Genomic DNA, 16,033 nt, shown 5'->3' on the forward strand with positions numbered 1-16,033 from the left:
AATATAAATTTTATTCTAAAATGAGCTCTCTTCTCATTTAATCTCACTTGCTCTTTTACTGGCATGGAGAATAAATGATACCACCTTTTTCATTCATTCATTTGAAAAAAGACAACTCTCTATATTTTTGGAGAGTTATGTGAAGGCTATGTTGACTTACTCCTTTTCTCTAAGCAGTTTGTTTAGTCCATATCTTTAAGCTAGGACAGTTATTCCTAGCTTAAGAAATTCTAAGAGAATCTTAAGATTCTATTATTCTATTATTATTCTATTATAATTCTATTATTCTATCTCCTAGAATTTTCTGCCACGTAATTTGTCACCGTGTCTGACTCTAGCAATGGTTCAAGTCCAGGAAACAATTACGTTTTCCAAGATACTTGCTTTAATTAAAAAGAAACTTATAAAAGATTGAAATGTGCCTTCTTGCACTGTAACTCTCTTTAAACTGTATATACGTCACAAAAAGAAAATCCACTGATTGTGCCATTGGGGTCATCATCTTCCCCAAGCACTGCTTCACATACACCAAAAACATGCAACATACCCGCACCCATCCCTTCCCACGGGCTCCTGGATCAGGTCCTAAACTCTTGTAATGGAAGCTAAGGCTCACCCCATGCCAGCACCCACATCTTAACTACCCCTGTGTCTTCTATTCCTCTTCACAATCCTTTGCTTTAGCTACAGCAGTCTACACAGGTTTCCCTGAAACCACTGAACAGCTCCATGGCTTTGTGTATATCCATCCCCTATCTGAGATGCCTTCACTTCTCTAGTCTACCTTTCTAGGTTCTGCCCTTCTCCCAACTTCCTCTTCCACAGCCAAGTTACTTCCTTAGTCAGCCATTACACCACCTTGCATACCCATGGATCATTTCTACTCTGCCTCCCAAAGAGAACAACTGGCATTTGAAAAGAGCTCTGATGGATGGATCAAGAGGTGATCGTATCAAGCAAAGTAAGTCCGAAAGAGAAAAGTACCATATGATATCACTTATACTTGGAATCTAAAATATGACACAAACGAACTTCTCTACGAAACAGAAACAGATTCACAGATTTAGAGAACAGACTTTGTGGTTGCCAGGGCAGTGGGGGTGGGTGGAGATTGGAGGGATGGAGTGGGAATTTGGGATTAGCAGATGCAAACTGTGATATACAGAATGGATAAACATCAAGGTCCTACTGTATAGCACAGGGAACTACATTCAATATCCTATAATAAACCATAATGGAAAAGAATATGAAAAAGAATGTATATATACACACACACACATATATACATATACATATGTATAGGTGAATCACTTTGCTGTATACCAGAAACTAACGCAACATTGTAAATCGATTATACTTTAATAAAAAAAAGAAAAAGAAAAGCAAAGGTCTGGAGCCAGACAAACAGTCCATGTGTTATGTCTAACATGGATTATAGTCCTAATCTCCTCACGTACTAATTACATGGCATGAGAAGTGAATTCACTTCTATGCACTTCCTCAACTGAAGAATGGAAATAAAACACATCATATTTTCAAAAATAATGAAGTGCTACCCCGTCATCCATCTCTTACTCAGATAACAAGTATCATTTATATTTTTAAATTAGACAGAAATTCATAAAAAATATCATTTGGGCCTAAACTAACACTTGTATTCTCCTGTTTTGTACCAATTCTATAGCTTCTTTCCTGGAAATAAAAATTAAAATTTCAATACATGATACCAGCCACTCAGGTCAAGACCTTGTTCGTCAGATTTCATAAAGGAGTTTCTTGGTAAGATAGTGAGCCTAAAAATTGGCGACTGAAGTGGAAATACAAATAGTCCATCCATTATAGCAGCACCATTGGCCAACAGTGTGACGAGGGCAGTATGGGTGTGGGTATGCAAATATTGGTTCAGAAGGAAAAAAAACCTGCCAAGAAATTCATTCTGATTATGATGCGTGAGCATATTACCACCTGAGGGAGGTTAGAGACTATTAAATAAAAAGCAGTTCTCATCATCTTCTGAACCTTTTAACTACCAATAATTGGGTACTTTGCTGATGGTGCAGAACAACTTTTCAAATTGATTAATAAGTCATGTGTGTTGAAAAGGCACCCCCGTTCACAAAACAATTATGCTAATCCTCTCATTATGTCCAAAGATTATGAAATATTCTAATCTTTGAAGAACATAGGTTTGGGTTGCAGATGGGTTTGTATATTACTTGTCAGGCTCATTAACATTTTTGATTTTCACATATTTTATCCTCACAACCCCCTGAGAACTGCAATATAGGGATTATTACCCTGTATTTAAAAGGGGTAAACACAGATTCAGAAGCAATTTAGAGGTTTGCCCAAGGTCAAACATCTAGTTAAGAGGAGACAGCATTAGAATGTTTATTTTCTGAACAAGTGCTATTTTCAAAGACTCAGTATTTTTATAGTTCACAAAAGTGAAGGAAAATGTTGCTTTACTGGAAAGTCTCAACTTTACTGGGTTCATCTTAGATGTTTACATTATTGGTAATACAGCTTTAGCTTGCACCTATACGAATTCCTAAGTGGCTCATTTTCCTGAGGTGGTCGGTAAGCTGAGTCAGTGTTTGAATATGACTAGAACTAAATTATCAAAATTACTTCAGTGCATGGCGAGCACATAGATAACAACCTAGACGCATCTTGTCTCTGCCCATAAGGAACAATGTGGGATATTATTCTATTTTTGTGAGAATCTTAAACAACTTTGTTTCATGAATGAATGAATACCATGCAGTATTCCATGAACTAGATATTAGGAGGGTCTAAGAAGTTTTCCACCAATTATAACCCAGAATGTAAAATTTAGTTATGAGCCGCCTGTTGGGTACAATCATTAACTTTTGAATCCAGGAATAGCGAAGGGTAGCTTATTTGCATAAAGCAGAATATGGAGGAGGGGACCTACTAAAGTGTGAACTCAAAAGCAGGAGACAATCTAATGACTGACTTATTACTTCTAATTGCAGGATGTACTTCCTTTCCATTAAGAGGATTCTAACTCTGCAACCTCTGGTGTAGGAGAAATTAAATGGCATTTGGGTCGTACCTATTTAGTCAAGACAATTGGCCCACCCTATTTATGCCAGGCAGCCAACAATTTATCAAAGTTTGAAATGGTCATAGAAATTAGCAGGTTGGGGGGCGGAGTCAAGATGGCAGACTAGGAGGACGTGGAATTCACGTCTCTGCGAATCACCTCGCGTCACAACTAGGGCACCCACCAGGCACCAGTGGGGGACCATGGACACCTAAGGGGACGGGAGGAACCCCCAGCGACCGGGTAGGACGTGGGACGTGGGGGGAGTGAAGGGGGAGGAGAAGTGGAGGTGGGACAGGACTGGTGCCCCTGGGGGCGGCTGGGGGAGGGGGAGGGATCCCACGCCCGAAGGGGGAAATTGGGGAACCACTGGGAGGACAGAGGATCAAAAGGGAGTGTGGCCAGGTTTCCGTTGCCCACTTGGGCCCCCAGGAGCCTTCTGAGATCCCAGGCCTGATCCTCTGCCCACCAAGGCCCCCTCCAGCCGTGCAGGTACTGAGGGAGTGGGAGGGAGGGAAGGGGGAGCAAAAGTAAAGGCCGGACCTCCGGGACCGGCACCACTGAGGGACGGCTGGGGGAGGGGAGGAGTTCCTACACTCAGCGGGACCCATACACAGTTAGCGGTCCAGCAGGAATGGGGAGACCCTGGGGGAGAACTGGGGGTGAGGGGGCATGGAGGAATGGAGGGGAATGCAGCCAGCGCTTTCCCTGCCCACTTAGGCACAGGGGAGACTGTTGGGCTCCAGGACCTAATCCTCTGCCCTCGGAGCCTCCCTTCTACTGAGAGCCCAAGCCCCACCCCTACACCCCGACCCAGGGCCCCACCTCTACACTTGGAGACCCTCCCCTGAGACCCCCTCCAATGCACTGGGCCTAAACCCCACCCACACAGCCTCACCCAGGGCCTTACCTCCAAACTCTGGAACTCCACACTCCAGAGGTACCCCTTTGGACATGCTGCCTCTCCGCTTCCGGGCAGGTCCTAAGCAGGGGGCCCTGCCCCACGCTTGAACGTCGCCCCTCCTAGGCCCCACCCCCCAGGGCCTTTTCCAGCTACGTGGGTCCTGAGAATACACCCCCCCACCCCCCCCGCCCCCCCACCGCCTAGATCCTGTCCCACCCAAAACCCCACCCCTGCCTAACTTCCACCCCTGCCTAAACTCCACCCCCCACGGCCAAGGATTTTTTTTTTTCTTTTTTCCTCTTTTAGATTGGGGTTCGGTTTTACCTTGCTATTGATTCATTGTTGTTGATTCATTTATATTTTTATTTTTTCTAATAAATCTTTTATTTTTCTAATTTTATTTCATTCCTTATACTTTGTTATTGTTCTGCTCCTTTTGGCCTGTTCCCCTTTTTCTATTTTCTTTTTTTCTTTTTTCTGTGTGGTTTTGTTTTACCTTGTTGCAGTTGTTTCAATTATATTTTTATTTTTCCTAATATATTTTTTATCTTTCTAATTTTATTTTGTTTTTTATTCTTTGTTATTGTACTGCTCTTTATTTTCTTTTTTCTTTTCCTTTTTGCCATGTCATGTGGCTTGCGGGATCTTGGTTCCCGGGCTGGAGGTCGGGCTCAAGCTCCTGTGGCAGGAGCTCTGAGTCCAAACCACTGGACTAATAGAGAACCTCAGGCCCCTGGGAAGATTAATCGGAGTGAGGCCTCCCGGAGGTCCTCATCTCAGCACCAAGAACTGGCTCTATCCAACTGCCTGCAAACTCCAGTGCTGGACGCCTCAGGCCAAACAACCAGTAAGACAGGAATACAACCCTACCCACCAAAAAAAAAAAAAAAGAAACGACAAAAAAAATGTTACAGACTAAAGAGCAAGGTAAAAACCTACTAGACCAAATAAATGAAGACAAAATAGGCAACCTACTTGAAAAAGAATTCAGAGTAATGATAGTAAAGGTGATCCAAAATCTTGGAAACAGAATGGAGAAAATATAAGAAACATTTAACAAGGATCTAGAAGAACTAAAGAGCAAACAAACAATGATGAACAACACAGTAACTGAAATTAAAAATACTCTAGAAGGAATCAGTAGCAGAATAACTGAGGCAGAAGAACAGATAAGTGAGCTGGAAGATAAAATGGTGGAAGTAACTGCTGGGGAGCAGAATAAAGAAAAAAGAATGAAAAGAATTGAGGACAGTCTCAGAGACCTCTAGGACAACAGTAAACACACTAACATTCTAATTATAGGGGTCCCAGAAGAAGAGAAAAAGAAAGGGTCTGAGAAAATATTTGAAGAGATTATAGTGGAAAGCTTCCCTAACATGGGAAAGGAAATAGTCAATCAAGTCAGGAAGCACAGAGAGTCCCATACAGGATAAACCCAAAGAGGAACATGCTGAGATACATATTAATCAAACTATCAAAAACTAAATACAAAGAAAAAATATTAGAAGCAGCAAGGGAAAAGCAACAAATAACATACAAGGGAATCCCCATAAGGTTAACAGATGATCTTTCAGCAGAAACTCTACAAGTCAGAAGGGAGTGGCAGCACATATTTAAAGTTATGAGAGGGAAAAACCTACAACCAATATTACTCTAGCCGACAAGGATCTCATTCAGATTCAATGGAGAAATCAAAAGCTTTACAGACAAGCAAAAGCTATGAGAATTCAGCACCACCAAACCAGCTTTACAACAAATGCTAAGGGAACTTCTCTAAGTGGGAAACACAAGGGAAGTAGAAGACCCACAAAAACAAACCCAAATCAATTAAGAAAATGGTAATAGAAACATACATATCGATAATCACGTTGAATGTAAATGTATTAAATGCTCCAACCAAAAGACACAGACTGGCTGAATGGATAAAAAACAAGACCCTTATATATGTTGCCTACAAGAGACCCACTTCAGACCTAGGGACACATACAGACTGAAAGTGAGGGGATGGAAAGATAGTCTATGCAAATGGAGGTCACAAGAAAGCTGGAGTAGCAATACTCATATCAGATAAAATAGACTTTAAAATAAAGAGATAAGGAAGGACATTACATAATGATCAAGGAACAAATGCAAGAAGAAACCATAACAATTATATATATTTATGCACCCAACAATAGGAGCAACCTCAATACATAAGGCAAATGCTAACAGCCATAAGAGGAGAAATTGACAGTAACATTATAATAGTGGAGGATTTTAATACCCCACTAACACCAAGAGACAGATCATCCAGACAGAAAATAAATAAACACAAGCTTTAAATGACACAATAGATTAGATAGACTTAATTGACATTTTCAGGACATTTCACCCAAAGGTTAAGAATACACTTTCTTCTCAAGTGCACACAGAACATTGTCCAGGACAGATCACATCTGGGGTCACAAATCAAGCCTTGGAAAATTTAAGAAAACTGAAATCGTATGAAGCATCTTTTCCAAACACAACACTACGAGATTAGAAATCAACTACAGGAAAAAAAGAGTAAAAAACACAAATACATGGAGGCTAAACAGTGCACTGCTAAATAACCAAGAGATCACTGAGGAAATCAAAAAATACCTAGAAACAAATGACAACAAAAACACGATGATCCAAAACCTATAGGATACAGCAAAAGCAGTTTTAAGAGGGAAGTTCATAGCAATTCAAGCTCACCTCAAGAAACAAGAAACATCTCAAATAAACAACCTAACCTTATACCTAAAGCAACTAAAAAAAAAAAGAACAAAGAAAACCCAAAGTTAGTAGAAGGAAAGAAATCATAAAGATCAGAGCAGAAATAAATGAAATAAAAACAAAGAAGACAATAGCAAAGATCAATAAAACTAAAAGCTGGTTCTTTGAGAAGATAAACAAAATTGATAAACCTTTAGCCACATTCATCAAGAAAAAAAGGGACAGGACTCAAATCAATAAAATTAGAAATGAAAAAGGAGAGATTACAACTGACACCACAGAAATACAAAAGATGATAAGACACTACTTCAAGCAACTATATGCCAATAAAACACACAACCTGGAAGAAATGAACAAATTCTTGGAAAAGTACAACCTTCCAAGATCGAAACAGGAGGAATTAGAAAATATAAACAGACCAATCACAGGTGATAAAATTGAAACTGTAATTTAAAAACTTCCAACAAACAAAAGTCTAGGACCACATGACTTCACAGGTGAATTCTATCAAACATTTAGAGAAGAGCTAACACCTATCCTTCTCAAATGCTTCCAAAAAATTGCAGAGGGAGGAACACTTCCAAACTCATTCTATGAGGCCACCATCACCCTGATACCAAAACCAGACAAAGATATCACAAAAAAAGAAAATTACAGACCAATATCACTGATGAACATAGACGCAAAAGTCCTCAACAAAATACTAACAAACAGAATCCAACAACACATTAAAAGGATCATACACCATGATCAAGTAGGATTTATCCCAGGGATGCAGGGATTCTTCAATATATGCAAAACAATCAATGTGATACACCATATTAACAAATTAAAGAATAAAAACCATATGATCATCTCAATAGATGCAGAAAAAGCTTTTGACAAAATTCAACACCCATTTATGATAAAAACTCTCCAGAAAGTGGGCATAGAGGGAACCTACCTCAACATAATAAAAGCCATGTATGACAAACCCACAGCAAACATCATTCACAATGGTGAAAAACTGAAAGCACTTCCTCTAAGATCAGGAACAAGACAAGGATGTCCACTCTCGCCACTCTTATTCAACATAGTATTGGAAGCCCTAGCCACAGCAATCAGAGAAGAAAGAGAAATTAAATGAATACAAATTGTAAAAAAAGAAGTAAAACTGTCACAGTTTGCTGACGACATGATACTATACATAGAGAATCCTAAAGATGCCACCAGAAAACTAGTAGAGCTAATTAATTTGGTAAGGTTGCAGGATACAAAATTAATGCACAGAAATCTCTTGCATTCCTATACACTAACAACGAAAGATCAGAAAGAAAAATTAAGGAAACAATCTCACTTACCAGCACAACAAAAAGAATAAAATACCTAGGAATAAACCTACCTAAGGAGGCAAAAGACCTGTACTCAGAAAACTATAAAACACTGATGAAAGAAATCAAAGATAACATAAACAGATGGAGAGATATACCATGCTCCTGGGTTGGAAGAATCAATATTGTGAAAACAACTATACTAGCCAAAGCAATCTACAGGTTCAATGCAATCCCTATCATATTACCAATGGCATTTTTCACAGAACTAGAACAAGAAATTTTACAATTTGTATGGAAACACAAAAGACTCCGAATAGCCAAAGCATTACGGAGCTGGAGGAATCAGGCTCCCGGACTTCAGACTATACTGCAAAGCTACAGTAATCAAAATAGTATGGTACTGGCACGAAACCAGAAATATAGATCAATAGAACAGGACAGAAAGCCCAGAGATAAACCCACACACATATGGTCACCTTATCTTTGACAAAGGAGGCAAGAATATACAATGGAGAAAAGACAGCCTCTTCAATAACTGGTAATGGGAAAACTGGACACCTACATGTAAAAGAATGAAATTAGAACACTCCTTAAGACTATACACAAAAATAAACTCAAAATGGATTAAAGACCTAAATGTAAGGCAGTCACTATAAAACTCTTAGAGGAGAACATAGGCAGAACACTCTATAACATAAATCACAGCAAGATCCTTTTTGACCCACCTCCTAGAGAAATGGAAATAAAAACAAAAATAAACAAATGGGACCTAATGAAACTTAAAAGCTTTTGCACAGCAAAGGAAACCATAAACAAGATGAAAAGACAACCCTCAGGATGGGAGAAAATATTTGCAAATGAAGTAACTGACAAAGGATTAATCTCTAAAATTTATAAGCAGCTCATGCAGCTCAGTATCAAAAAAACAAACAACCCAATCCAAAAATGGGCAGAAGACCTAAATAGACATTTCTGCAAAGAAGATATACAGATTGCCAACATACACATGAAAAGATGCTCAACATCACTAATCATTATAAAAATGCAAATCAAAACTACAATGAGGTTTCACCTCACCAGTCAGAATGGCCATCATCAAAAAATCTACAAACAATAAATGCTGGAGAGGGTGTGGAGAAAAGGGAACCCTCTTGCACTGTTGGTGGGAATGTAAATTGATACAGCCAATATGGAGAACAGTATGGAGGTTCCTTAAAAAACTAAAAATAGAATTACCATATGATCCAACAATCCCACTACTGGGCATATACCCAGAGAAAACCATAATTCAAAAAGACACATGTACCCCAATGTTCATTGCAGCACTATCTACAATAGCCAGGACATGGAAGCAACCTAAATGTCCATCAACAGATGAATGGATAAAGAAGATGTGGCACATATATACAATGGAATATTACTCAGCCAAAAAAAGGAATGAAATTGAGTCATTTGTAGTGAGGTGGATTGTCCTAGTATGTGTCATACAGAGTGAAGTACATTAGGAAGAGAAAAACAAACACTGTATGCTGACACATATATATGGAATTTTAAAAAGTGGCACTGATGAACCTAGTGGCAGGGCAGGAATAAAGATGTAGACGTAGAGGACGGACTTGAGAGCATGGAGGGGAAGGGGAAGCTGGGATGAAGTGAGAGCGTAGCATGGACATATATACACTACCAAATATAAAATGGATGGCTAGTGGGAAGCAGCCGCATAGCACAGGGAGATCAGCTTGGAGCTTTGTGATGACCTAGAGGGGTGGGATAGGGAGGGTGGGAAGGAGGTTCAAGAGGGAGGGGATATGGGGATATATGTATACATATAGCTGATTCACTTTGTTATACAGCAGAAACTAACACAACATTGTAAAGCATTTACACTCCAATAAAGATGTGGAAAGAAAAAGAAATTAGCAGGTTGATAATCAACATATGCAGGTAAAAAATATTGGTAGCCCAGTGAAAGAGGTTATAGTAAGTTTCTCATTGTATTTTACATGAATTATATCTGTTTAAAGATATTATGGAGGAGATTCATGCATTTGGTGAAAAGCTAGATTATACAGTGTCCAAGGTCCTCCTCTAGTTCTGAAGTTCTTTAATTCTACTCACTTGTGGTCTCTTATTTTATGGAAAATTAATGGGATCAGAAACACAGGGTAGAATTAAATCAGCCACTATTAGTGCTCCTAAAACACGAGTTTATGAGTCTAGACTCAAAACGTAAACTTCAATAAAGCTAAAATTCAAATTTAGAAACAACTAATGTGAAAGGACGTAAAGCAGTCAAAAGCACTGACCTTCAAATTTTTGCCTCATAATGGGGTTAGAATCCTTAAACTTTTTAAAAAAATATCTAAATGTCTTCCACAAAGCACTTGAAGGATTAATATCTGTCTTCTTTGATTACTGCCTGATAAAATACTATAACATAATCCTGTAATTTCTGCATCACTTATTTGACATTTCAGCCTTACAGGAACAAACTGTGTTTGAGCCAAACGTATTTTTTATGCATATGTGAAGCTGAGAAATGCAAGAATTTTGATCCCAGAGTACATCAACCTCATGTTCCATCAGTGAGAAATTTTTAAACTGCACAAAGGCAGAGTAACTTGGTGACCTTGTTGTCTGAACATAGAATCATTTCTTCTCTGTGTCATCTGGACAAATACTGATCTTTTGTCTGCCTCAGTGGCTCAACCACTATATTTAAAAATGGATTTACCAAACTTTTCATATATATATATATTTCCAGAAGAAATGCATAAAATAGAGTGATTTTAATTTAGGTTTCAATTATTTCAACAACTGAAGAGAAACACTGTCACATATTAAGATAATCCTAGCAATGCCTTGTTGCCATTAATAAAGAGATGCCTCATTTTGCCAAAGAAATCTTTGTAAATTTTGGTATAAATTCAATTTTACAAATTAACCTGGTTAGGAGACGTCATTTCTAAGAAGTTCATTTGGCAAATTCTTTTTGCAAATTAATTCTGCTTAATAACCCCTATTTTTTTCTATCTACATTTATCTACAGTGAGATAACTGTGAAAACTAGTTTGCATACCTTAAGAACATATATCCCTTGAGTATTTGTAAAAGACACTTTGAAAATATTCTAAGAATGTAGTAGATAACATTACTTTTTAATAAAAAGATCACAAAACATAGTATTACTGTAAACTACACATGTATACATTGTATGCTATTTTCTAGCAACTGCTGCATTAGAAAGCTAGAAAGCATATAAAGAGGAAAATTTGCCTCTCATAGAAAACTGCATCCTTAAAATGCCAGTATGCAAGATAAAAGTCTTCAAGTCAACTTTTAATATTCTGTCATGCAACTTTGCTATGGCACATTTGGGCAAGATTTTTAAATTGCTTTGTATTGCTGTGTTTTTAATCATGTTAACAGTTTTATATGTCCTATAAGCAATAGGCCTTATAAAACAGTAAAATATTATTAATAAATGCCTTTACTCTGGCTTAATATAAGTCAGTGAGGATTAAAACATATATGCTATGAATTTAAGACTGCGCCATCTGAACTGAATGTAAATAATGTGATAGTGGACCATTTATGAACCCCTCTGAGTGATCACAGACCTTAAAGGTCTTTGGGCATTTTTCCCAAACCAAATTTCTCTTCTTCTAAGTTATCATTGGTGCAAGGTGTGATGACTTTCAGGCATCAATTAATATAAACTGAAAGCAGGCAAAGTATTAATTAAACATGACACTCTGATTATTTAAACCTTCTATTAAAGTTGATTATTCACAGAGTGTTGATAGCCTGGTCTTCAACAATGACGGATGATATCAAGGTTTACTGACTCCCTTCAAGTCTAGTGTTTCCAACTATTCAGAACAGAAGGAATAAATGAAGTGAGAAGAACACTGGAACGAGTCTGATAGACAGACTGAATAATCTCAGACCCCCAAGGTCAAAGTAAAGCAATTCATTTCTTGGCTTTCATCAACACGAGACATGATTTATCCATCTGAGACGAGGATTACAAACATTATACATCTCAATGATATGTTCTTCGCACCGTGTAACTTTTTGAACAGTGATAGATGGCACAGTTGCCACAAACTTAATGTCATAAAGCAAAACTCATTATATTTGCAAATAAAAACACTTTGATTTTTAAGAACAAATGTACACATTAGAAATTATTACCACTACACACTTCATTTGGGGGGAAAATAACATTTTAAAATTCATATATTCCTTGGGATTCTATCACCTTCATGGTCCAAGCTTTGGATATCTGTGCTCCTCAAAATACTATTCTTACTCTAATATTTATTGTTTGTGGAGCAAGTTACCATGCTATAAATAATTATTAAATGAAATGCTTTTATATTCCTATAAAATTTCAATGATAATCACTGTGTTTTCACATAAAAATGTTAAATACCTCCTAAAGGGTAACTACTCCCATAGATCCAAAGCTACTCTTAGAGAAGAAAACACAAATTATAAGACCGACCATGGGAACACTTTTTAATATTACAAATGTAACCACAGAACAGGAATTTTGCCCAAAATTTTAGGATTAGTGCTTTACAAGCTTTAAAGAATAGATGAAACTTAAGAATAGAAAGAAGCCACAAGCTAGTTATTTGGATTGCATTCATCTCCCAGTTTATCTCCCACTTGTTACGACATTAAGGAACTGTTCTGTAAGTCATACTCATAATAGCACTTCAGAAATTATTCCATAAGGTAATGTTAGCTAATTTGAAAGATTTCCACTGAAATTAAATTATATGTAAAGGGTAGCCAATTTTGATCATGAAACCTTATTCCACATCCTGTATATTTTAACTCACATTGCTATTTTCACTGATCTAAATTAATGATCCCTTTTTCTATCAGGTCACAATTTTAGGGAAATTTTATTGCCTAGGTGGAGGAGAACAGCAAAAAGGGTTGTATCTCCAGCTGATGATTCACTTCACCAGCTGCTGAACGCTGCCCGTTACAGCACACCTGGACACATGCACCCGTGACTGATGGGCAAACACATTTATCTTGGCACGTCACAAAGGAGATGGAATTATAATTATTCTCCCTTGTATCTAAAGGTATTTTGGAGCCGTGTCTCCCTACAAAATAATACAAATTACACATCTGGACGAGGTCCACATAATTTTACCGTCTGTTCTCTATATTCGATCATCAATATTTCCCAAAGCATTCTCTGTGTTTAAAAAATAAGATTTAGCTTTAAAAGACCTGGAAAAATTATCAACATTTCAGGGAAATGCTATTTTTAAAATTAAGACATTGAATAAATTGCTCAAAACCCTGAATTTCTTTGGTTGATAAATACATAGTACAAATTTAACCTTTACTTTCCATTAAGGGGATTTTGGAGATTTCTCATATTCTGATTTTGAGAAAATAAATGTGTTGTCTGAGTTTTACACAGACTTCTCCATGCAAACATTGAATATCTGAGTACCTAACATAAAAGAACCAAAAGGTATCAGAGGTTTCTTTCTTCAAGTTGTCTTGGCAGTTACTCATTACCTTGACCTAAAATTCTAGAGATTGGTACTCTCTCCTGAAAAGTTCCTAAGTTTAAGAGCTTAAAATATAATTTTAAATTAAAATTATTCTAGGAATATTTAATGAAATTTGCAGAATCATGATTTCCAGAAAATGACAATATTTCATCCAGTGTAACCAGTGATAACAATCTTAGTCTAACACAACAGGCTTCAATATGGTGTGAAAATTTTTTTTGCATTTCTTTCACAAACACTGAAGAAAGAGAATTGTTTAGGATACTGAAACTTAGGAAACACTCTTATGGGAGTAACATTTTACCTTGCTCCTAAAATAAGGATATAATAATAGTAGCAACAACCAATTATGTAGAGATTAAAAAGTAACAGTCACTAATCTACGTACTCATTACCACAACCCAATGAAGTAGGTGTTATTATTATTCTCACTTTTTGAGATGAGGAAATTTCTTTGCAACAGCGGACAACAAACCCCGAATCAATACATCACTGTTCTTTACTATTTGTATATCTTGATCATGAACATTATCAATGTGTGAAACTAAGCCTCTTAAATTAAGAAGAAGAAAGAGGGAGAGAGAGAATCCTTGACTGGCGTACCTCTCTGGCAGAATGCATCAGAAATTCAGATCAAGCTAATAATGGCATAGTTTGAATATGCTTAATATGCACAATAGTATAATTGTACATATTGAAAACAAAATCTATGCTTAAATTATTAAATAGCATTAAATGAGAATATGAACTATCTCCATGCCACTGATGTACCATGTAATAACTGTTACATTATAGGTCACATCCACAGACTTACAGTTTGCCATTCTTTTCATAAGAAATATTCTCTGATATTGGATTTTAGTAATTGGTCTCTTTAAAATGTTTGTAGACTTAAAAAAGACAGTCATAAACCATAGTAATCTCTTTCACACAATGGAGACTCAATAAATACTTTACATAAAATCTAGTAAGAGGAGTCTTTCCTCCTCGTTGCCACTTGCACACTAATTATTCGCAAAAATAAAAAGGCAGGGCAACCCATTTATCTCTGTAATCAGCGGATTTAGAGTCATAATGTAGTTTATCATTTCAGAGCAATGCTAGAAAGAACTAGTTCCTGGTAAATGTATGTTCTCTACCACAATTCCAGGTATAAATATGAAAACACTGCTAGAAATTTATCATATTTCTCAATAAAATAACCATTTCACATGTTTAAATTACACAGTGATTTGCATAATGGTTAAATCAGATAGTATGAAACACTATTTGAACCTCAATTACTGGTTTGCGTATTATTCAAAATTCTGACAACTCTGGTACTTGGCCAGATCTAATCGGCTGCCAATATACTTGCTACCTGAATTTTAGTCTACCTTAATTTGAATTGTCAAACCTTAGGCATGTTCTCTGAAGTCCAGGCTACTTCATACTGACTCACCTTTGTACTTGTTTCCCTTTCTTGGAAGTTTGTCCCTTCCTCTCTCTTCTCTCTCCCTCTCTCTCCCTCTCCCTCTCCCTCCCTCTCTCTCTCTCTCTCTCTCTCTCTCTCTCTCTTTTATAATTACCTAAGGAACCTAAGGACTCATCATTTGAGTCTCTATATAAGCAACATCTCCCTAGATAAATATTTCCTCCTTTCATCTCTGTCAAATGGGGAAAATAATCTACTATGGTACCAATCACACCATGTTAGTTATTTGTTTACACATTTGACTCAATGACTAGACAATGGAATCTTGAATACATCTTATTCATCATGTCAGATGATGCACAATAGTTGGAACATGGTATAGATATTTCATAAAAGTCAGATGAATTAAATAACTCTAAAATTCTGTCTTTATCTTACACCGTACTACTTAAAATTTCCCTTTTCTGGCTATAGATTATGTGATTTTCCTGTAAAAAGTCAAGTTTTAGACAAATCATAAAAATAATTCATTTTTCTAAGTTCTAGGTTAAAAATAATTCATTCTGAAACATTATATAAATCATCATCAAATCACCTAATCATCAAAAGGATGATTTTTACCAATAACAAAAAGTAAAAGCAGTCATCCAGCTCCCCAAATTTACAAGTTCCTAGAATATTCTGCAGTTATTTATAGGCTTTCATAACTACTTGTTCATTAATTACATTATTCTCTTTAATTGGATAGCTCTGAAAAAACCCACATGAATTACTAGAAATAATCAGCTTTTGGAGTTCACATCTCATAGCACGTTTGTGAACAGCCAAGAGTCCATTTTAAGTTGTATGTATGTTTTTATGAAATGAGTTACCTAAAATATAACTCTATTCTTTTATGCTTTCAGGTTATCAGACAATTTTATATTGGATGTAGAATATACAATAAAGTTATTTACATCTAATTTATGATAAAATCAAGTAAGTTTTACTGCCCAAGAGAATGATGATGGTGAGAAACCTAATTAGCCCTCACTGAATTCC

The 16,033-nt window shown here is 36.8% G+C and overlaps 1 protein-coding gene across 1 annotated transcript in view; it reads right to left on the reverse strand.

Moving 5' to 3' along the window:
- The window catches only part of SLC7A11 (solute carrier family 7 member 11), an 84,561-nt gene that overhangs the window by 41,693 nt on the left and 26,835 nt on the right, over positions 1 to 16,033 (reverse strand). The window lies entirely within an intron of this gene.

The sequence above is a fragment of the Balaenoptera ricei genome, chromosome 5 (genome assembly GCF_028023285.1).
Source record: "Balaenoptera ricei isolate mBalRic1 chromosome 5, mBalRic1.hap2, whole genome shotgun sequence".
Classification (NCBI taxonomy): Eukaryota; Metazoa; Chordata; class Mammalia; order Artiodactyla; family Balaenopteridae; genus Balaenoptera; species Balaenoptera ricei.